At 40.6% G+C, this 22,992-nt stretch overlaps 1 protein-coding gene across 3 annotated transcripts in view; it reads right to left on the reverse strand.

Moving 5' to 3' along the window:
* RAB30 (RAB30, member RAS oncogene family) overlaps positions 1-22,228 on the reverse strand; it is an 81,084-nt gene extending 58,856 nt beyond the window's left edge. For 2 of the 3 annotated variants that reach the window (XM_079787611.1, XM_079787612.1), the window contains exon 1: positions 22,033-22,228. The gene's annotated coding sequence lies outside the window, so the exon portion shown is untranslated. The other variant, XM_079787614.1, reaches the window with a different exon arrangement.
* Between the last annotated feature and the right edge of the window lie 764 nt (positions 22,229-22,992).

Raw genomic sequence — 22,992 nt, forward strand, 5'->3', positions numbered from 1 at the left:
AGCACGGCCCTGAGTGCCTGCATCAGCCCTTCTTGGCGGCTCCTGCTCTTCTCCCGCAGAGCATGTGATCCAGAGCAGCCACTAGGGCCTGAAAAATCATCAGTGGGTGAAAAAGCAGCTCTGGAAGGAGTCTAGGTAATTAATGTACAGAAATGCAGTCTGACTCCACTGCAAGATAAAACTGCTACCTACTTACTTTGTCTCTATACAGGGCTTCACAGACTATTCATTAATACTTGCACAAAGAAGAGACCCACATGTGCCTTTTGAATGTGAAGTTTAATAGGAAGTTTAAGATGATTCAAACAGGTGTTGGAAAACACATTGGCCTAATTATTATTATCATGTATATATGGGAAAACTGCATATTAATACTCAAAACAGTCTACTGCTTATTCTTTTAACAGTGTACAATCCTCTTGGTAAACACAGTACAACCATTCTTACTCTTCAAAGCAGAATTGACCATTCCCTCTACTTTATGGCCCCATGTACCCTGTAAGAACTTTAATAACAGGACCTGTGACCCTTTATTTACACATCTGTTTCTATGATTGTCTCCCCACACCCTACAGATTCTACTACCCCAGGCGGTACGTCCCTTGAGGACAAGGACCTCATCTTATTTCTTCTTGAGCCCTCAGTGCCTAACAGACTGCCTAGCACACAGCAGATACTACATAACACCAGGTTGGAAAAGGGGGAGAGGTGGTAAACATTAAGAGGGTGGAAACTGAATCTGTCTTATTCATTGTTACCTGGCCTATAAATATTTTTTAATTAATGGATAGACTAAAGAAACAAAGGAGCAGTAGTACTGAGGCATGAAAGTATAGATTCTGAAGTAATAAATATCATCTTTCATTAATTCTAAAAACATTTTTCCTTATATTTTGACAGCTTGAAAATTAGGATGCACTTTACAATGGAAGGCATCTTGGCATTGTGTCATAGTTTATTTGGAACCTTGTTTTCTCTTTCTCAGTAATACATAGAATATAATCATGCACATTATAAATTATAAATTGTGTCATAGTTTATTTGGAACCTTGTTTTCTCTTTCTCAGTAATACACAGAATATAATCATGCACATCATTTATAATGTGCATGATTATAATCTATTCTATGTCATAGATTCAGTGAAATACAATCAGTTGATGTACCTGTGGAAAGAAGGGCTAAAAAGATGACTATAAAACTATACTGAAAAAACAAAGAAGGGAAAGAAAGCCTGGCCAGTGTGGCTCCGTGGTTGTGTGTCAACTAAGGAACCAGGAGGTCACGGGTTCAATTCCAGATCAGGGCACAAGCCCAGGTTGTGGGCTTGATCCCCAGTAGGGGGCGTGCAAGAGGCAGCCAATCGATGATTCTCTCTCATTGAAATTAAAAAACAAATAAATATATCTTTAAAAGCCAGAGGTTCTTTAAAAAAAAAAAAAAAAAGAGCTCAGGAACAATCCTGGCCATGCTCCCTGCTGTGTTGGAGAGAAGCAAAAGCAAGAAACAGAATATTGACATCACTTGAGTCCCTGGGTGGCTCAAACTAGCTACATGCTCACCAAACCTGTTTTTTTTCCTTTCTGGGCAAACATGTCATATTTCTCAGTCTCGTTTACCATTATGTGAGCCATGTACTGAGTAGTAATTGATGGAATGAGGACAGAAGTGATATAAGCCACTTCCAGACTTGGCCCATGAGAACCTCCCACATGAGATCCTTCAATCTCCTTCTGCATCTGCAGGTTAAAAGGAGAGAACTTTGAGACACCTAGAGGACAAGGGATCCACAAGATGGAAGGATCCTGGCTTCCTGAAACATAGAAGGTGGCCTAACCAGGAAACCATGTTGAACTGCTATACAGACAAGAAATAAACTTTGTATTAAGCACCGAAACTTAGGGGTTGTTATATTTCTAATGTCTCCTGATTCCAGCTGCACCCATCCTTCCATGGTTACATGAAATATCCTAGTGTTCTTCCCATAAATTCCCTCTTTGCCCAAGCAGGCTGAGCTAGGGTCTTTCATCTACAACATAAAAGAGCTCTGAGAGCTTAGCTGGTTAGAGCATCCTCTCAATATGCCAAGGTTGCAGGTTCGATCCCTCGCCAGGGCACATACAAGAATCAACCAATGAATGTATAAATAAGTGGAACAACAAATCAATGTCTCTCTCTCTCTCTCTCTCTCTCTCTCTCTCTCTCTCTCTCTCTCTCTCCCTCCCTCCCTCCCTCCCTCCCTCCCTCCATCTCTAAAATCAATAAATAATTTTTAAAAAACAATTTGGAGGAACATAGTCAAGAAAAATAAAATGCAATCATTTGAAGTGGCAAGAAGATTGAAGTAAGCAATCCCCAAATGTCTAGAAAATTTCTCAGAACAGAGTAATAATTCCATAAACTGATGACAATCCACAAGAGACTCTTTTCAGTTTCAAGGGTTACTAGCTCTAAAATCATGAACCATTGAGCTCAACTGGTGTGACTCTGTGGTTGAGGGTCGACGTATGAACCAGGAGGTGGTGTTCTATTCCCAGTCAGGGCACATGCCTGGGTTGTGGGCTCAATCCCCAGTAGGGGGCGTGAGGGAGGCAGCCGAGCAATGCTTCTCTCTTACCAGTAATGTTTCTATCCCTCTCTCCCTCGCCCTTCCTCTCTGAAATCAATAAAAATATATTTAAAAATAGTAAAAAATAAAATCATGAACCATTTACAATGTGATGCTCTCTCTTCCTTCTCAATTTATTACCAGAAGCATGTACCAAGTTGTAATAGCCCTCCCTCAGGGTTTACCTACTATTAGATACCCTCTGGAGTCCTCAAACATACAGAATCCTAACGAGCAAGATAAACCTCATTTATCATACATAGCCAGCTCTGCTGTCCCATAATTTATTGGGAAATGGATCGACATAGAGCTCTAAGAATTCAAATAATTACTCTGGGCTAAATAGCTCTGGGTATAAGTATACAACCCTGGCCAGAGTTTTCAAAGATAAATATTCAAGAATTAGCAAAGCTTCTGGGAACATTTATAAGACTATAAATGAAAAGATTACAAAATAAACAGGAGAGTGATGTGATGAATGCCTACTTGAGCAATGAAAAGGTCTGCCAGGAACTGGGGGCCAGTGATGACAGAGCATGCATCCTGTTCAGTTTCCAGAAATGTTTATCATTGAGCCAAAATTGTTTTATAACAACAAGCACTGACATCTGTGATATATTCTGCGGGCTTGTTATAAAGCACTTTTATACTATACATTGAGTTATCTGACTCTCAGAACAACAGTGTGAAGATGAGATTGTCATCAGCCCTTCATTTACAGCTAAGAACACAGGCTCAGACAGGTCAAGTGCTCATGGCCCCAGGGTTTATGACTTGAGCCAAGAATTGAGATCCAGTCTCCTAATTCCAGAACCTCTGTCCATTTCACTATGGACTTCCAGGGCAAAGTAATGGCCTGGCTGGACAAGATTTTTTCCCAGTGCCATAATTCTTCAACCCATGTTGGAGGTTAGTTTGCTCTGTTTCATGTAGTCATATGTGGGAACTTTCCAGAGGGTTAAAGGGCCTGGGATAGATGCCTGGCCTGCCTCCAAAACCAGCTGGGAAAATATTCCCTGACAAGATACCATAGCTTATGCCCACAGGGAAGCCTTGAGCGAGGAGGAGGGAGCCTGAGGCATGGGTTAGAAATGCTGAGACCTCCATGTGATTTTGTCAAAATCTCATAGTTGGAGGCTTCTGAGACCCAGACAACAAGGTCTCTCAGGACTCCAAAGATAGAATCCAGGGCAAATGAGCTCAAGGTACCCTCTGTTGGAGAGGGAGAGGGGATCAACTATATAGACTTAGCTGGCCTCAATCAGCATTCTCTAACATGATTTTTTAAATGATTTTAAAGAGAGAGAGAGAGAGAGAGAGAGAGAGAGAGAGAGAGAGAGAGAGAGAGAGAGAGAGAATCATCCATTTGTTGTTCCACTTATTTATGCATGCATTGGTTGATTCTTGCATGTGCCCTGATGAGAGATCACACCCACAACCTTAGCATATCAGCTCTAACCACCTGGCCAGGGCTCTCAGATGATTTTTTAGAGCCACTTGTAAGAGACAAATTTGTCAAAAGCAAGCATTCATATACTGCCTGATAAAGGCAAAAAAGGGAAATAATTGACATTTTAGAAAGAGCCATTTATTTCTGGTAGCTGGTGATCTACCAACTCAGAAGGAAGACACAAGACATTCGGGGAGCTGTCCTCTGGCATGTTGGAAAGTGTGAAGAGCTGGCCTCTCCTGACTACTGTTACTTTCTGGGCTCTAAGAAGGAGAGGGAGGTCCTCTATCCCAGTGAAGTTCCTCCAGAAATAGAACATCCAAGATCCTGAAGAAGCATTGGGTTAGTGCAGTGGTCGGCAAACTCATTAGTCAACAGAGCCAAATATCAATAGTACAACGATTGAAATCTCTTTTGAGAGCCAAATTTTTTAAACTTAAACTTCTTCTAACACCACTTCTTCAAAATAGACTCGCCCAGGCCGTGGTATTTTGTGGAAGAGCCACACTCAAGGGGCCAAAGAGCCGCATGTGGCTCGCGAGCCACAGTTTGCCGACCACTGGGTTAGTGTAAGGGGCAAAGGCCTTGATTTTAACAACCTTTGCTTGAACCACTGCTCAGACTCTAGTCAGCTGTGACCTGAAGCAAGTCACAAACTCTCTGAGCTTCAGTTTCTATATCTGTAAAGGATAAGAATGTTTATTTTATAGGACTGTGGGGAGGATAAAACAAAATTATGAATCTAAGGGGCATAGCACAGTGCCTGATACACAGTAGCTGTGTATCAATAAAATGTTAGCTCCTAAGTTTTCCCCCTCAATCAATTCCCTAATATTGGAATTCTAATACTTAGTCATTCTAATTACTATTAATCTACTGGCCCTTAGTAATCTTGAAAGAATCACATATATTATCCAATATCTTTTTTAAAAATATATATTTTATTGATTTTTTTAGAGAGAGTGGAAGGGAGAGGGATAGAGAGATAGAAACATCCATGATAAGAGAAGAACATCATCTATCAGCTGCCTCCTGCACGCCCCCCACAGGGGATCGCGCCTGCAACCCGGGTATGTGCCCTGACCGGGAATCAAACCAGTGGCCTCTGGGTTCCTGGCTCAATGCTTAACCACTGAGCTACACCAACCAGGCAGTTATCCAATATCTTGACCATTTCACTTACCTCTTTGAAATATAACTATCAAAAACAACCAAAAAGACAGACAAAAAACAAACAAACAAAAGAATGAAATATAAATATAACCATCTGTGACTTTAGTTGAACATATCAAATAACTCTGGGCCCTTGGACCTCTTACTAGTCTACTTTATGCTTCCTAAATTCTAGAAAGAAAGAAAGAAAGAAAGAAAGAAAGAAAGAAAGAAAGAAAGAAAGAAAGGAAGGAAGGAAGGAAGGAAGGAAGGAAGGAAGGAAGGAAGGAAGGAAGGAAGGAAGGAAGGAAGGAAGGAAGGAAGGGAGGAAGGGAGGAAGGAAGCAAGCTTAAAATAAAAAGAAATTCTGACTTTACCAATGTTTTCTTAAACTTAATAAAGATGGCCATAGGGACAACAGGAAGGATGCAGTTCGTGTGATCTTTTTTATATTATCTTCCTGATCTGTAGAACCATTTCCTCTTGACATCCTCTATCCAAGACAGGGTCAGGCACCCCTCCTCTGTGCTCCAGTATTCTGTTTATACCACTACCAGCACTATGACCATACTGTACAATAATCATCCATTTTATGTCTCCTTCTCTAGGTTACACTCTCCTTTCAGGCAAGAACAGTGCTCTGTGAAATATCAATTACCAGTGTTCACCAGCATGGTACCTGGTATATAATAGATACTAAATTAGTGTTGGATGGATGGATAGATTGATTGATGGAGGGAGAGATGAATGGGATTTTTAATATGGGAGAAACATTAGAAATAATATGGTCTACAAGGTCTTCATTTCACAGATAAGGAAGGAGCCTCAGAGCTGTAAGATAACTCAGCCAAGGTAGCCTCATAAGCAGCTAGAAGATGACAAGTGGTGGCAGTCACATGCCATTTTGACTTTGAGTTCAAAGACAGATATCATTTATCACTCACCACCAAGGGGAGGCAGTAAAGCTTAGAGGACACAGCATGGGCTCCACAGGCAAAGTCTTCTTGTTCCTGCTACCTATCAGTCATGTGACTTTGGGCAAGTTACTTCATTTCTGAGTCACAATTTCTACATCTGTTAATTGGGACTATTAATAACTTCAGAGTTGTTGGGGGTATTAAATCTGCCAACATACATAAAGTGCCCAGCATAGCACTATGTGCTAAATAAATGTTTACTGAATGAATCATGAGTAAGTCCCTGTCCAACATACCACGACCTCATGAATGTGGTTTAGACTTTACATAAGTTATAGCGGGCTTGTTATAAAGCACTTTTATACTATGCATTTAAGTCTCTGCCCACATGGAAGGTGGCTGGGACACCATAATTACAGAACCATGTACTTGGAGATTTGTTCCTTGCTAGAATCGGATCTTAAGGCAGCACCAAGTAGCCTCAATAACTTTGTTCACTATTCCCTTCACCTGGGATGCCCTTCCCACCTTCCTCGTTGCCACACAAATCTTACCCATCTCCCATTGCCCAGCCATATCCACCCTATGAAGGAAGCCATCTCTAATTCTTCTGAATTCATTAGACCTTCCTGACTCACAAATTAGTTTCCACCACATAGTGGAGGGGTATATCTGTTAGGAGTTTATAATTTGTGGTAAAATACACATAATATAAAATTTACCATCTTAACTATTTTAAGTGCATAGTTCAGTACTGTTAGGTATATTCACACCGTTATGCAACTGATCTCCAGAACTTTTTCATTTAGCAAAAGTGAAATTCTATACCTATTAAACAATAACTTCCCAATTGCTCCCTCCACCCCAGCCTCTGGCAACCATCATTATACTTTCGTTTTCTACGAGTTTTACTACTCTAGGTAACTCAGTAAGTGAAATCCTAGCTAATAAAAAGGGAATATGCAAATTGACCATCACACCATCACAAAGATGGCGGCACACATAGCCACAAGATGGTGGCGCCCAGGCCCCTCAGCCCCGCCGGAGTCCCCCAGTCCTTTCAGCCCTGCTAGGGGGGTGATAGGTGCACGCTGCGGCCGGACCCACCCTCAGTCCCCCAGCCGCCCAGGGCCAGCCAGAGGCGCAGGAAGCCTCGGATGTCAGCTGCCCAGCCGACACCCAAGGTGCAAGCAAGCCTCGGATGGCGGCTGCCCAGCCACCCAGGGCCACCCTAGGCTCAGGTAAACAGGGCCGGCCGAGACTTGTGCTGCTGGCAGTGGCAGCAGCAGAGGTGTGATGGGGCGTCAACTTCCCCTGATCGCCAGGTCGCCTCCCGCCCCTGAGGGCTCCCGGACTGTGAGAGGGGGCAGGCTGGGCTGAGGGACCCCCCTCCAGTGCATGAATTTTCATGCACCAGGCCTCTAGTGATACACTATTTTCCCATTTATGTCTGATTTATTTCGCTTAGCATAATGTCTTCAAGGTTCACCTATGTTTTAGCATGTGTCAGAATTTCCTTTCTTTTTAAGAGTGAATAACATTCCACTGTAAGTACATACCACACTTTGCTTATCCATTCATCTGCTGATGGACACTTGGGTTGCTTCCACCTTTTAGCTATTGTGAATAATGTTGCTATGAACATGGGTGTACACGGGTGCATCTGTTTTTTCTCCTTTACTTGAATGTGAACTTCTTAATGACAAAGAAAGGGTCTCAATCATCTTTATAGTTCTCAAGGTGCCTGAGAGGTAATGGGCACTCAATAAGTACCTATCAAGTACTTATTTAGACAGGGCTGCTCCAAACATGAAGTGAAAAAGTAATCATCTTCCATACAAATTTGCAAAAGGGCAGAATCACAGCAGAAAAGCACAGACTTTGCAGAAAGACAGTCTTGATTTCTGATCTTGGATCTGCCTCTTACTAGTCATAGGACCTTATGCATTTTAATAAGTTCTCAGAGTTTCAACTTTCTCATGTGGTTTTGCCACAATTAAATGCTGTAACTTATGTAAAGCAGCACAGCTCTTGGCACATCACAAACTTTAAAACTTTGCCAATATTATTTTATAAAGTTATATAATAAAAGTCACTTATTGCACATACAAACATACCCATTGGTTTCCTGACCATGATAACTTTAAAAGTAAAGAGCATGGAGTATTCTGAGGTTAAACAATTTATGGCAAGAAACAGTCAAAACAGACACTTTTGCAGCAGTAACAATAAATCCAATTGGTACCACTGAATGTGGAATCTTGAGCTATACGGTTACAACTCTAGTAGCTGGAAATCACTTCAAAGGAACAGACCTAAATGTTATACTAAGGGTCATCTCACTTAGCACAGCAGCCTGTCCAAGATCTCACAAATGTTTTTTAATCAGGATTACTTGAGGTTTTGGTTTTTTTGGTACCTCGGCTATATCGATTTTGAATTTAATCATTCATGTTGTAAAGCTTTTAGCAAAAAGATGAAAGAAATAAATAGACCTTTATTACTATTTCAGACAGAAATATTTATTTTAATCTGTCTCAAAGGAAATTGAACTCCCCACTCTCCTCCCAGTTCCTCTAGGACATGAATTCCTTTTGAGGTTGCTATCTGAATTTTCCAGACCAGAAACATTCCTTCCAAGGTTAGCTCTTAGAAAGTAGTTTTTAAGTATTAGAAGAAAAAACTTATTCAAGTTTCTTTTTGTCTGCCATAACAATTAACATTTGACATGGCTAATTAAAATGGCTCTCTGAGACAAAAATCGGAAACTTGGTTGTGTGGTAGAGGAGAGGCAAGGGAAGGAAAAGAAAAGGTAAATGGAAGTTGCCTGAATGCTAATATCAGCCCGAATGTGGTCCAAGTGAACAACACCTAACTTTCCTAGAAAAATCATGACTTCATGTAAATTTAACACTATACTAAGATGATTTGTTAATGAAAAACAAAATGAGATTTAATATATGTATTTGTAAAATTTTGCAATTAAGTGAATTTATAAGTAAAGAAAAACATTCTTTGTCAGACCATGCATTACAATTTTGTATTCAGAACAATACTGTAACCATATCCCATGTGTCAATTTTAATTTGGCTCCCCAGCAATGGCTACTGGCTGCCTTGTCCATCGAGACCCACCAGGTGGAGGGCACCATGCTAAGACTTGACACACAGGGGCCTGTTTAATCTTCACAACAACCGTATGCTCTAGGTATTGGCATAGCCTCTCCCTCTTTTTCTACCTTTTTATTTCAAATTAATTTCAGACATACAAAAAAAAAAGGCAGAAAAATTGGGAATTCATATATATCCTTCACCCAGATTACCTATATGTTAATATTTTATCACGTTTGCTTTATCATTCTCTCTCTCTGTAAATAGATATTACATTACCACTAACTACTTAGCATTTCCTTAAAAATAATGACGTTCTCACCCTGGCTTGTGTCGGCTCACATGTGAAAGGATCTCGGGTTCAATTCCCAGTCAAGGGCACATTCCTGGGTTGCAGGTTTGATGCCTGGATCCGGTCAAGGAATGTGTGGGAGGCAACCAATCTATGTGTCTCTCTCACATCAATGTTTCTCTCTCTCTCTCTCTCTCCTTCCCTATCTCTCTCTCTCTTTCTCTCTCCCAACTTCCTCCCTTCCATTCTCTCTAAAAATCAATGGAAAAAATATCTTCAGGTAAGGATTAACAAATAATAATAATAATGACATTTTCTTATATTTTCACAGTATGATTATCAAAACCAGAAAATTAATATAAATATTATACTATAATCTAATCCCAGCCCTTATTCAAATTTCACTAATTCACCAAATAATGTCTGTTAATGCAAAAAAATTTTTTTTCTGGTTCAATCTGATTTAGGATCATGTGACTTATTTAGTTTCTATGGGTCTCCTTTAATCTAGAACTATTCCTCAGTTTTTGTCTTTCATGATCTTGACATTTTTGAGAAATACAGTTCATTTATTTTATAGACTGTTTCTCAGTTTAAGTTTATCTAATATTTCCTCATAGATTCAGATTATGCATTTTCCGCAGGAATGCCACACAAGTGATATGTCCTCAGATGTTGATTTGTCTCATACTGAAATTAAAAATGGTGCCTGCCACCTTTCTCCACTGTAAAGTCACTCTCTCCCCCTTTGTAATTAATAAGTACCTTCTGAGGAGATACTGTAGGCTCCCTTATTACAGATGAGGAATCTCTCTCTCTCCTCCCCACTCCCTCCCTTCCACTCTCTCTTAAAAAAAAAAAAAAAATCAATGGAAAAAATATCCTCGGATGAAGATTAACCAAAAAAAAATAAAGAAAAAAGCAGAAGGAAGAGGGAAATGCATCAAGATACCAAGGCAAACAAGACAAACCTTATTCATTCCTACCCTAAGGCCATCTCACCACACCCTGACCCTTTGGCTGGCCATCTGAAACTTCTTTCTGAGCTGCCATTTCTTTCTAATTTTTTTTGTTTTAATTTAATTTTATTTTTGGAATAGATATTACATGGTAATATATTCATGTGGTTCAAAACTCAATGTGATATACCCAAACGAAGGGTTATAATAAAAAGGGCAGATAATAACAAGTGTTGGCAAGGATGCAGAGAAATTGCTGGAGGAGATGTAAAATAGTGCAGCTGCTCTGAAAAACAATTTGGCAATTCCTCAAAAGTTCATACATAGAGCTAGCTCTCAGTTGGCCCAGCAATTACACTCCTAGATACAGATGCAAAGTAAATAAAAAAAACAAATGTCCACTTAAAAACTTGTATGCAAGTGTTTAAAGCAGCATTATTCATAATGCCCCCAAAATGGAAACAACCCAAATGTCCATCAATTAATAAGTGAATAGATAAAATATGGTATATTCATACAATGAAATATTATTTGGTAATGAAATAAGAATGGAGTACTAATTTATGCTACAACATGATAAACCTTGAAAAGATTATGCTAATGAAAGAAACCATTTATATAAAATGTCCTGAATAGGCAAATCTATAGACAGGAAGATCAGTGGTTGCCTGAGGCTGAGGTCCTAGGGTGAGGAAGATGGTAAATGACTGATAAAGAGTGAAGAATTTCTTTTGGGGATAATAAAAATGTTCTAAATTGAGTCTAGTGATGTTGACACAACTCTGTCAACATACTAAAAACTACTGAATTGAATACTTTAAATGAGTGAATTGTGTGATGTGTGAATTATATTTCAATAAAGCTATTTTAAAAGTCAGCATTATATAAAATAGTAAATCTTAAGAAATCTCATTATACATACAAACCACTCACCCCTACTGCCCTGTACAAGTGCCTAGTAACCAATTTATTTTACACCCTTCCAAGGAATCTTCTTGCAAACTAAAATATGTTTAGCCCCATTTCTTTCACAAAATATGCACTGTTCTGCCACCTTCTTTCTTTCACTTAACATATTATTGGAGATCTCTCCATATCAGTACTTCAAGAATACCCTAATTCTTTTTTTAAAAATATTTTTATTGATTTCAGAGAGGAAGGGAGAGAGCTAGAGAGATAGAAACATCAATGATGAGAGAGAATCATTGATTGGCTGCCTCTTGCACGTCCCCTACTGGGAGGGAGGGGGGAGATCGAGCCCGCAACCCAGGCATGTGCCCTTGGCCAGAATAGATCCTGGGACACCTTAGTCGGCAGGCCGATGCTCTATCCACTGGGCCAAACCAGCTAGGGCAAGAATACCCTAATTCTTGTTTGTAGTTTCATAGTTTCCCCTGTGTGAACGTATCCATTTATTTAGCCAGTCTCCCACTATGCACACTTAGGCTGTTCCCAATCATTCACTATCACCAACAATGATGCAATGCTTTTAACCTGGTCTCATCAGATGACATTCTGTTCCTGGACTGCCAGGAAGCAGTGTGAGTAGCAGGAAGCAGTTAGAGTTAGTCAGAATTGAGTTTGCATCTGGCCCTGTCTGCTAACTAGCTATGTGACCTGGGAAGATTATCTGAGCCTTAATTTTCTGAGCCTTAATTTTCTCACTTATAAAGTGGTCAAAATCCCACCTACTTTATTAGGTTGCTTTTAGAGTTAAGTAAGATAAGACAGATACCCTGTGGCCAAATTTGAAATAATTTGTGTATTAAAAAGCATAAGGATCGGGGGGAGGGAGAAGACAGAAGGTTGGTAATGGATTATAGAATCCATAAGTCCAAGTGATACAAAAAAAAAAAAAAGGAAGAAGAGGGAAGCTGAAAGCTAACCAATCAGGAAAACACCAATAGATACCAATTGACCTAGACAAGGATTATCAATAGATGTTAAAACCACTGGATGAAAGTTGCAGAGGAACAGGATATCTAAACAATCTCAAAGGATAACCCCACAGATAATGTTATTAATTACAAACAGAAAACATTACCTTTACAATGCAGAGATCTGGCAACACCACCTCACCCATATGATCAAACCTCACATACCAGTGATGTTACAAACTCACATTATGTGTCACCAAATATGCTGCAAGGGAGGGATGCAACATTCCCTATGGGGAATTCTTACCACAAATGTTTAACCTGAATCTCATAGTGAGGGGGAAAAATCAGACAAATCCAACTTACAGTCTACAACAAGGCAACAGACTTGGAATCTTCAAATTTTCAATGTCATAAGAGACAAAAAAAAAAGGCAGGGGTACTGTGATATGTTAAAGGAAACTAAAGAGACACAACTACGGTGTGTAATCCTTCTTTCCATCTTGGGTTCCAAAACAAAGGTTATAACAACATTGGAACAACTGGGAAAGTCTGAAAATATTATTGTTTCAATGTAATGGTGTTATGGTTACACAGGAGAATGTCCTTGTTCTTAAGAGATACATGCTCCAGTGTTTAGAGATAAAGTGTTGTCATGTCTACGACTCAGTTTCAAGTAATTTAGGGGGTAAAAAATGTGTGTGCATAGATAAAGAAAGCAAATGAATCTAGATGAAGGGTATATGGGTGGTCGCTGTAATATTTTTGCAATTTTTCCATACGTTTGAAAATGTTCAAAATAAGTTGGGGGAAAATCAAATAAAACACGTAAACCATCTAGTACCCAGTAGATGTCATGACAGTTCACATCATGGCTTCAGCTAACTCAACAAATCTGCAGCAAGCTCCTTCCCCCATGCGTGTAGTTAAAATGTAAATCACATTAAAGGACAGGTCACCAGCCAGTCCTTGCCTTCATGAAGTGTATATTTTTGATCAGAAGTTAAGGCAAAAACAGGAAGCAGCTGAAGAAGCAGTATGGTTTTTGGTTCCAGAAAATGTACCTAGGACCTACATCTGCAAAAATTTTTTTAAGCTAGGTAACTTTAAAAAAACAAAACAAGTTACCTAACCTCATTAAGAATTGTTTCCTCGTTTATATGGGAAAATGGAGCTCAAATCTACTACCTAGGATTGAGAGAATGAGACAGCATACATAACACGCCATTGTGAAGCATCTCTTATTTTAAAGACTCTCTTTAAAAGATATTAGTCTCCTAGAATAAAAGTGGGGAAGAAGGAAAACTCCTGAATGGGTCCACCTTTGTTTCCCTATCAGAACACCCAGCACAGGGCCTTGCATTTAGCTTATGCTCACAAACATTGGTTAAAGAAGTAATGAGAGACTATATGAGACAGACGCTTTTTAGGCTGCAAATTCCATTAAAGAAAATATTAAGAGGAGCTGGCCCAATCAGAAACAGCAGCACCTTCACAACAGCACATAAATTTGCCAAAATCTTTTATACACGTTATCTCATTTGAGCCTCACAATAATCCCCATTTCATAGATGAAGAAACTGCGGCTTAAAATGATAAATTACCCAGGTAGCACACAACTCAAATGTGTGCTTGCTCCACTCAGCCACAAAAGAAAGGGAATAATTGGCTAACAGAATTGAAATAATTCACAGCCTATGATCCTTACAATCTCTTCCTCAGGGTTTTTGCTGGGGCAGAGGGAGTCACCGATGGCCACTCCTGAAGTCAGACCTTTTTTTACCAGAAAAATGCCAAAAACCTGCCCTCGGACTGCTTCTGTTGATATCAAGCCTTTTAACCACCTGCTTCAGATATTTAAAAAGTGAAGTGAAGCTTCAATTCCCCTTTCCACTGTGGTTGTGTGACTGAGATGGAGCGGAACTAAGCAGAAGAGGTTATTTTCATCTCAAGATTGATGGTGTCCAGATTTTAGTGAAGTTAACCATAACTCAAAAATAAAATTTCCTGCAGAATTTTCTGGGGAAAACTCTTGGCTGCTTTATTCTTTCAGTTCACTTTTTAAACATCATCCGCGCTACAGGCTTAGATAATGTATTTTACTTTTCCAGAGGTTTCCACGTTATTTACATACCAACCTTTATTACAGCCATCTCAAAAACCAGCAAGGAAGTCTGTGATTCCATTTTTGCCCACTTTCTGTCTACCCATCACAAGTTTCTTCCCTTAGTAAAAGAGTTTAGCTCCAGTGGCTAAGCAACTTGACAAAGGTATGTAGAAATGGCTCTCTCAAAGACCGTTAATAGGAATTCAATTGTCAGGGGACAATTAAAGGGGAACTGTTCATGCCACCTGACCCAGTATTTCTAACCTTAGAAATGTATTCTACAGAAATAGTCCTACAAATTCATCACTAAAAGATGCATACGCAAATATTCACTGCAGCAGTGCCCAACAGCCATTAAAATGGATAAATTAGAACAACATGCAAATATGTGGGACAAATGCCCAAAATATATTAAGTTAAAGGAAGCAAGCAAAATATGTATATATGTATTATACTAATACCATTAGCATGTGTGTAGGAAAAAATGACAGAGGAATATACATAAAAATCTCAACAGGGTGGAATTAAGGGGAACTTTTCCTATGTAGTTCATTGTGTATTTCTATAATAAATTTTGATTAATCTTATATCTAGAATTTTTAAAAAAATAAAATTAAGGTATATATTTTTGTGCCCTTTCTCATCCTTTCCTCTTCACTTTGGAACCAGCTAGTTTGCAGCTCCACCTGCATTACTACTTCTAATAATATCAAAGGTAGAATGCCAGCTGTAGAAGTCTGCATTCTTTTTTTAAATATGTTTTTACTGATTTGAGAGAGAGAGAGGAAGGGATAGGTAGAAACATCGAAGAGAGAGAAACATCAATTGGCTGCCTCCTGCACGCCTGCCACTGAAGATCAAGGCTGAAACCTGGGCATGTGCCCTGACTGGGAATCGAATAGTGACCTCTTTGGTTCATGGGTCGATGCTCAACCCCTGAGCCACACCGGCCAGGCAAAGTCTGCACCCTTATAGAATATATATAGGATCATGTTTAGAAAAGATACAAAGATCACTTACAATGCCCCCCCCAACAAATGGTATTCCAGCACATAGGCTGATTAAATACTTGTAGTGACCAAAAAAATCACTACCTTCTGAAGCAGCTGTTGATGTCTTCTAGCTTTGCGGTAACACATTCCTAAAGAGGACATTCAGGAATGGCCACTGATCTAGACACCAAGACCATAACATGTCAGGCTAAACAGAAGGTACCATGACCACATTCAAGAAAACTAACATTGTAACTGATTATCTAATTGGCAGCTCCCATTCAATTTCCCAAAATATCCTTTATAGCTTTTTAAGTCCAGGATCCAACCAAGGATTACCTGTTGCATTTGGTTGTCACAACTCTTTAGTCTCCTTTAGTCTCGATCAGCCACCCACACATTTTGTTTTATTTCGTTTTGTTTGTCTTTCATGACATTGACATTTTCAAAGATCGCAGGCCAGCTGTTTTGCAGTATGTCCCGCAATCTGGATTTGGCTGATTATTTCTTCATGATTAGATTTAGGTCAAACATTTCTGGCAAGAATTCTACATCAATGATGCTGTATACTTTCCGTTGCATCAGGTTTTCTAGTTACACTAAGTTATCTTTTACTCGTTTTGTCACTGTGGGCACTAAGCAAGCTTCAGCCAATAAATAAAATATTCAAAACAATAAATGCATTTAATGTTAAAAACAGCTACCATGAGCACCAGGCATAGTGCCAGACATTTAAAATATATTATCTGCCCTAGCTGGTTTGGCTCAGTGGATAGAGTATCAGCCTGCCGACTGAAAGGTCCCGGGTTCGATTCCCATCAAGGGCACATGCCCAGGTTGCAGACACAATTACCAGTAGGGGGCATCCAGGAGGCGGCCGATCAATGATTCTCTCCCATCATTGATGTTTCTATCTCTCTCTCCCTCTCCCTTCCTGAAAGCAATAAAAATATATTAAAATATATACTTTATATTTTATTATAAAAAATATATTATATATATATACACATTATCTCATTTAACCCTCACAACAATCTTGTGAAGAAACAGAGGTTCAAAGAAGTTAAGTAACTTGCCCAAGGATACACATGTAGTGATAGAAAACATGTGTATGCACATGTGAATTCACACAGACACACTTTAACATATGATCTCAGGGGTTCATGTTCTTCCTGAGAATCCTCCATGGACAAGTTAAGAACCCCTGCCTTAGCCTAATCTTGCAGAGGCCTATCTAGTTTTAAAGGCTGGATTCCTATGAAGAAGAAACTGAAAATAAATTAGCTATGGTCCATATAAAATTCTTCCATACTTGGAAATGTTCTTATTTGGAGATGGGCCACATTTTCATCACAGCCAAGAATATAGGACAGTGGTTACAGAAATTATTATAATATTGCCCTCATTGCCAGTTGGCTCAGTTGCTTAAAGCATCGTCCCCATATGCCAAAGTTGCAGGTTCGATTCCTGGTCAGGGCACATGCCTGAGTTGTGGGCTCAATCCCCAGTGGGGGGTGTGCACGAGGCAGCTGATCAATGATTCTCTCTCATCATTGATGTTTCTATCTGTCTCTTCCTTCCTCTCTGAAATAAATAAAATATAGATATATATATTTTAAATAAAAAATAAATCTACTCCACATTTATTTTAAAAATCAACCAATAAATACATAAATAAGTGGAACAACAAATTGATGTTTTAAAAAGTATTATAATATTGTGTTTTTATTGTTTGTCTTCTTTAAAATTTTTTAATATATTTCTTTATTGATTTTAGAGAGGAAGGGAGAGGGAGAGAGAGATAGAAACATCAATGATGAGAGAGAATCATTGATCAGCTTCCTCCTGCAGGCCCCCAACCCACAATCCAGGCATGTGGGCTTGACTGGAATCAAACCTTGGACCCTTCAGTCCACAGGCTGACGCTCTATCCACTGAGCCAAATCGACTAGGGCTATTGTTTGTCTCCTTTAAACCATTCTCCAACAAAGTGAGAAAATAAAGAAAATGTAAAAAAATTTTTATAAAGCTAAATATATTCTTAATTTTAAAATTATGCCTCTTCCTACAATGTTTGGCATTAAATGTCCTTTATGAGATAAAAGTCAAAGGGGACATTAGAAAAATAACTATTGTTAACCGCTCACCCCCCATATTATTTTATTTTTAAAAATTCTACTTGTCTATAAAATTCAAAAGTCTAAGACCCATTGATTTAGCAAACTATATACAGTTAACATTATTTCTGAGAAACTAACTTGAATAAAGGAAGTGAAGTTCAAAAGGAAACCAGATTTGAAATATTTCTGAATTTCCCCAAATTCATCCACCAAAGATCTCAAAGGCTTCAGGTCTCAGGAATACATGTTAATGGATTTGTTAAAAACTTTTCACATTTGATATTTGCATTACTAATTGCTCTTTCAATATTTTGATATTTCCTGCTTTTGAATAGGCCCTTAGTGACCTAGGTTAGTTCACTCAATCAACAAATATCCAGACTCCCTAATTTATGCAAGGTACTCTATTAGGTGTCTGGGGACAGTCTAGAGAATTCTTTCTTACCTCATATCTCAGGTCAAATGTCACAAGCCAATGTAGACACTATTTCCCCCCCCCCCCCCCCCGCACCCACACTCCTCCCAGGAAAGAAGAATAAAAGCATTCCTTGGGGCTGTGCTCTTCTACCAAGGCCTACATACCTCTCTGTATGTGGTTATTTGTCTTTCTCCCTCAACTCTTCCAAAGTAAACACTATCTTATCAGTGCTATCTTCCTAGCACAGTGCACATATAGCTGGAGATCAGTATAAATTCGTGGAATACATATTTTTACAGATGAGCAAAATAAAGGTCAGAAAAAGAATATGACGTGTCCAACATAATACAGCTAATTAATAAGTAGTACCCGGTCACCAGAGCTCTCTTCTATTCCACCACGCCACATCATACATGTGGACAGGGTGAGAGAAAGATCTTAGGTGTCTTCCTGGAACTTCAAACTCAACATGTCCAAAAGTCACTCCTTCTTGAAAAAAGCAAACAAAAATCTGGTCCCCATCCAGTGTTCTCATTCTCTGTAAATGACATCCTTGGTGGCTCAAGAAAAAACTCAAGTTATCTTGACTCTCTTCTCTCTATCTTCACATCCAATCAATTAATAATCTTATCAATTATAATCTTCAAACTTTGTGTCTCTCTAATCTCATCCCTTCTCTCCAAACCTCTGTCACTACCCTGGATCCAAGCCACCATCATTATTTACGTAGACAACAAAAATGACTTACTACTTGGTCACACATTCAGTTTGGCCAATTCTCTCCAATCTCTTCTTCCCTTAACAGCCACAGTGATGTTTTTAATATCTTTCTACATATTACATTGAACCAACTACATATGTAATTGAACCTTCTATTATCATCCTAAAGTATTTGCACTCAAGTCTCTTGAAATGTCACTTTCTACTGGAAACTTTCCCTGACTCCTCCGGACAAGGGGAGAGCATCAGTTAGGCACTCCTGTTCCACCTTCAGTAACATTCATCACATTTGCAATAACTTGTTCAATGATTGTCTCCCTATTAGAATATAAACTCTATGAGGGCAAGAGAAGCTTCTCTTTTCCCTGATGTATCCACGGTCCTTAGAACACAGTAGCTGCTCAATTAATATTTATTGTCAGAATGATAGGCTGGGCCCAGATTGCAGCAGGCCAAGTAAACCAAGGGCCGAGGATCATTATCCCTTTGTAAGGATATAAACTAAAATAGAAAGAACTGCATAGTTATTCAAGAGCACAGAAATAGCATTTCTCCTCCCTAAAACACTAAGAAACATGGTTGGGAAAGGGAGCATCTTAGAAGAAGAACACTAGAAATGAGAAGATGGTATAGAGAGGTCTATGATGACAGCTTCTGAATCTGCCTTCGTACTAGTTGCTTCTAGATAGGTTAGACATTAGACTTTCCATGCCTAGAGAAGCACTCATGTTAAACAAACAAATATAACTACCACCACACTCTTCTTCTTAAGAGGAGGAAATAAAATAACAAACTTCTTTCTCCACAAATTAAAAACCACAGGAGAGAAAGATGTCTTTATGCCCTAACCAGTTTGGCTCAGTGGATAGAGTGTCGACCTGCGGACTGAAGGGTCCCAGGTTCAATTCCGGTCAAGGGCATGTACCTTGGTTGCGGGCACATACCCAGTAGGGAGTGTGCAGGAGGCAGCTGATTGATGTTTCTCTCTCATTGATGTTTCTAACTCTCTATCCCTCTCCCTTTCTCTCTGTAAAAAAAAAAAAAAAAATCAATAAAATATATTTTTAAAATAAAATAAAAGGGTTCTTTAAAAAAAAAAAAGACATTTTTGCTCAAGGTGTCCCCCCTGGATGATGCTCCTCAGCAATCAACAGAGAAGGGAGAGGGGAAAGGCAGACTTCCCACCACTTACTGGAGCAGGGATAAGGGGGAAAAAAGTATTAAATGAGGCAAAAGCCATTTGAAATCTATTTATTCCTTGTAAATCATGAGAACATTCCAGGTAAAGCATTTTAAAACCTTGCTAACCCATTGGCAGTTCTTAATAAAGGTAGCAATACAGTTGGCATGAGCTCTACTGCAACATTTCATTGTTCACATGCTGCCAACAGAAGCCACAAACCAGGCCAAGGGGTCAGGCTCGATGTTGCTCATCCTGCCAAGCACCAACTGAAAGACAGGGAAAGGACAAAGACTCCTCAAAGAGAACTCGGTGGAATAAATATTCACACTGCCTCCACGTAGCCTGGAGTTTCTGGATAGGGTAGAGAATGGGTGGGGAGGGTATTCAGAGACTGGAAAGAAACTTAAAGAAATAGATGTGATATACCGGTGATAAGAGGGAGATTCTGAAACACAGAGGAAAAGTGAGAATCGCAAATGGAGAAATGGGAAAAGAACTTCCAGAGATGTAGAAGGTCGGGAAAGGAAGGTACAGGAGAAACAAGTAAGGTGCCCCAAAAAGCAGACAGTAAGCAACAGAGAGACACACAGAGAGAGGCAAAGCCAGGCAGTCCATCTTCTCCCAAATCCAAAAGCTGGTCACTGCATTCCAATAAATCACTCTACTACAAAGCCCATACAATGGATTGTCCTTTGCATTCAGTAACAAGCAGCATTAAATGAAGCATCACCCAGATGTAACTTTGGAGATCTAAGGATCGGAATTAAAAATGAACAAAACCAATTCAGCAGCAGAAGATAACCAGTAAAGACTTTCCCCCAATGCCTGACTTGACTATGAAAAGGTTTGGCATTTTAGAGTTAAGCATAAAGTGCCTGGCATTTCTCCTTCTTTTGACATTCTAAGAGGGGGGTGTGGTTGACCCCGGGTCTATTCATTTCCAACGTTGTAGATCTCTCAGCTAAGACTGGCCCCATCTGTTCTTGAGTCAGCCGGTTGTTTATGTCAAAGTAACATATTTATTGCACTAATCATCCTAATTACTTACAAGAAGAGAGCCAACATCAGACAAGTCAGAATGCTTTCTGTCCTGTTAAATGTGTTAGTTCCTTTAAGAAGAAAAACAAAACAAAACAAAAAACACTCCTATACTCCTTGGTTTCTCCTTGGCCAGGATCACTCTTTGGTGGGTACCTTTCAGTAATGGCAAATGAAGGTTAACAGTGCTTCTAACTTTCCCCTCCCCTAACGCGTTAAAATGAACCCAGGTTTCCTTAATGATCCCTTCTCCAAACCGTTATTCGAGCCTGGTGACGGTGCCTCAGGAAACAGCAGCTCATTACGGTACCACTGCCAGTGGCGAGGAGCCTATTGCAATGTAATTTAAAACACTCACACAAGCACAAATCTGTCAGCTCCACTTCCAAACAATCCTGAAATCCTGCAGTCGGGAAAAGAACGCTGGACGAAACGGCTGCTCCCAGCAGCGGAAGAGGAGCTTCCCCAGACACGTGAAACACTTCTGACTGGCACGGAGTGCACCATTAAAGGACACTGTCACCTCAAATCCGCAGAAAAGGCGAGGCAAGCGACATAGACACCCATACAAAATAGAGCCCCACAGAACTTAGCCTACTGAGAAGAAGCACGCTCGGCTTCAAAGCGAAGAGTGTGTGCTCGCCCAAGCGACACAGAAATGTTCTAAAGTAGTGCGAGCACATTAAATCACTGGCTCCATTTCTCCCCACGCATCACCCCTTCCTACTCAAACCTCAGCACGCGGGGCCGTTGGTGACAGGGCTGCAGTAGTCCCCCGCCTCAGCCTTCTTCTGATTCTCCAAGAGCACTTCCCAACATCCTCCCCAGCCCAGCCCCCTCTCTCAGCTTCTGAAGGGTTGAGGGGAGTTGCGACTAGAGAATTGGCAGGAATCGGTCCTCCCGCGGGGGAAGGTTGCCGGAGTTGTTCTGTACAGTGACCCAAATGGCACCGAGCTTTTCGCTGAGCAGCGCTTGCGAGCACCTCCCCAATCCTTGCCCCTAACCCCCCATCTTCCCAAAAGAAAAGCCTTGAGAATTAAGCGGGAGGAATAACTTGGTAGAACCAATTTGAATAAATCACTTCAACTCACCTGGTTTGGGATATTTCTCCCCACCCCAGGCATAAACAGAAGTGATATGCGAATGAGTCACGCACGCAACGTAAGGTGGTGCGAAGTCTTAAGTCCAAGGGCTGGAGTCAGTCCCTGCCCTGATGCCGCTGCTACTCTTAGCTCAGCTGGAGCGAGCGGCAATCACAAGCCCAGCAGCAGCAGGGGGGTGGATAGATCGTAGCACAATGAATGCAGTGGGGTTTTTGCAATGACATCATCCCTCTGTCCAAAAGGCCCCAATAGCCATGCTCAGGAGCGCTGCCTTCTGGGTACTGTAGTCTTCTTCAAGCCTGGCCGGGACCTTGAGGCTGCTGTCGGAACTACAATGCCCAGAATGCGCCGAGGTCGGACGCACCCAGAGCGAACTCTGGCAGCGAAGGAAGCTCGGCCGCCATATTGGGGGAGCCAGGCGATTCTGCGGAGCCGGCTGAGGCTTTAGGCAGCGCGGGAGGCGAGTGGTGGAGCATTGGGGACGGTAAGGTGGAGGACAAACCCGTAGGAGATCGGGGGCCGGAGCCTGGGAACCGGGAGGTGGAGGTTTCATCTGGAGACGGATGTAGGGCGGGCCTGGCTGGAGGCGGCTTCCAGAGGTCGAATGGGCCTCGTCCTCACGGTTCTGCGGGGGGTTGCCTAGGCCCCCTCCGCCTCTTGCTCCATTTTCTAAGTAAGGTACTGAGGGAGTCAGTTCACGTCTGGGCTCGGAGCATCCTTTAGACCCTCTAACAGGACCGTCGGGGTGGTCGATATCTTTGTTGGGGTGCGGGGACCCCGGGCGGCCACCTTCTCGCCTGTGGTGGGAGAAGATTCCACCCACAGAGTTGGTCTGTCCCCTCCAAATGTATGTTTTAACTTCTTATTTTCCATCCTTCCTTCCTCCTTCCGAAGGTTTCGGACCCTCGTTGGTTTTTCATGCAGAGGGATTTGCAAAAGGGTCTAAGG

This window comes from Cnephaeus nilssonii, assembly GCF_951640355.1.
Source record: "Cnephaeus nilssonii genome assembly, chromosome: 13".
NCBI classification, from domain to species: Eukaryota; Metazoa; Chordata; class Mammalia; order Chiroptera; family Vespertilionidae; genus Cnephaeus; species Cnephaeus nilssonii.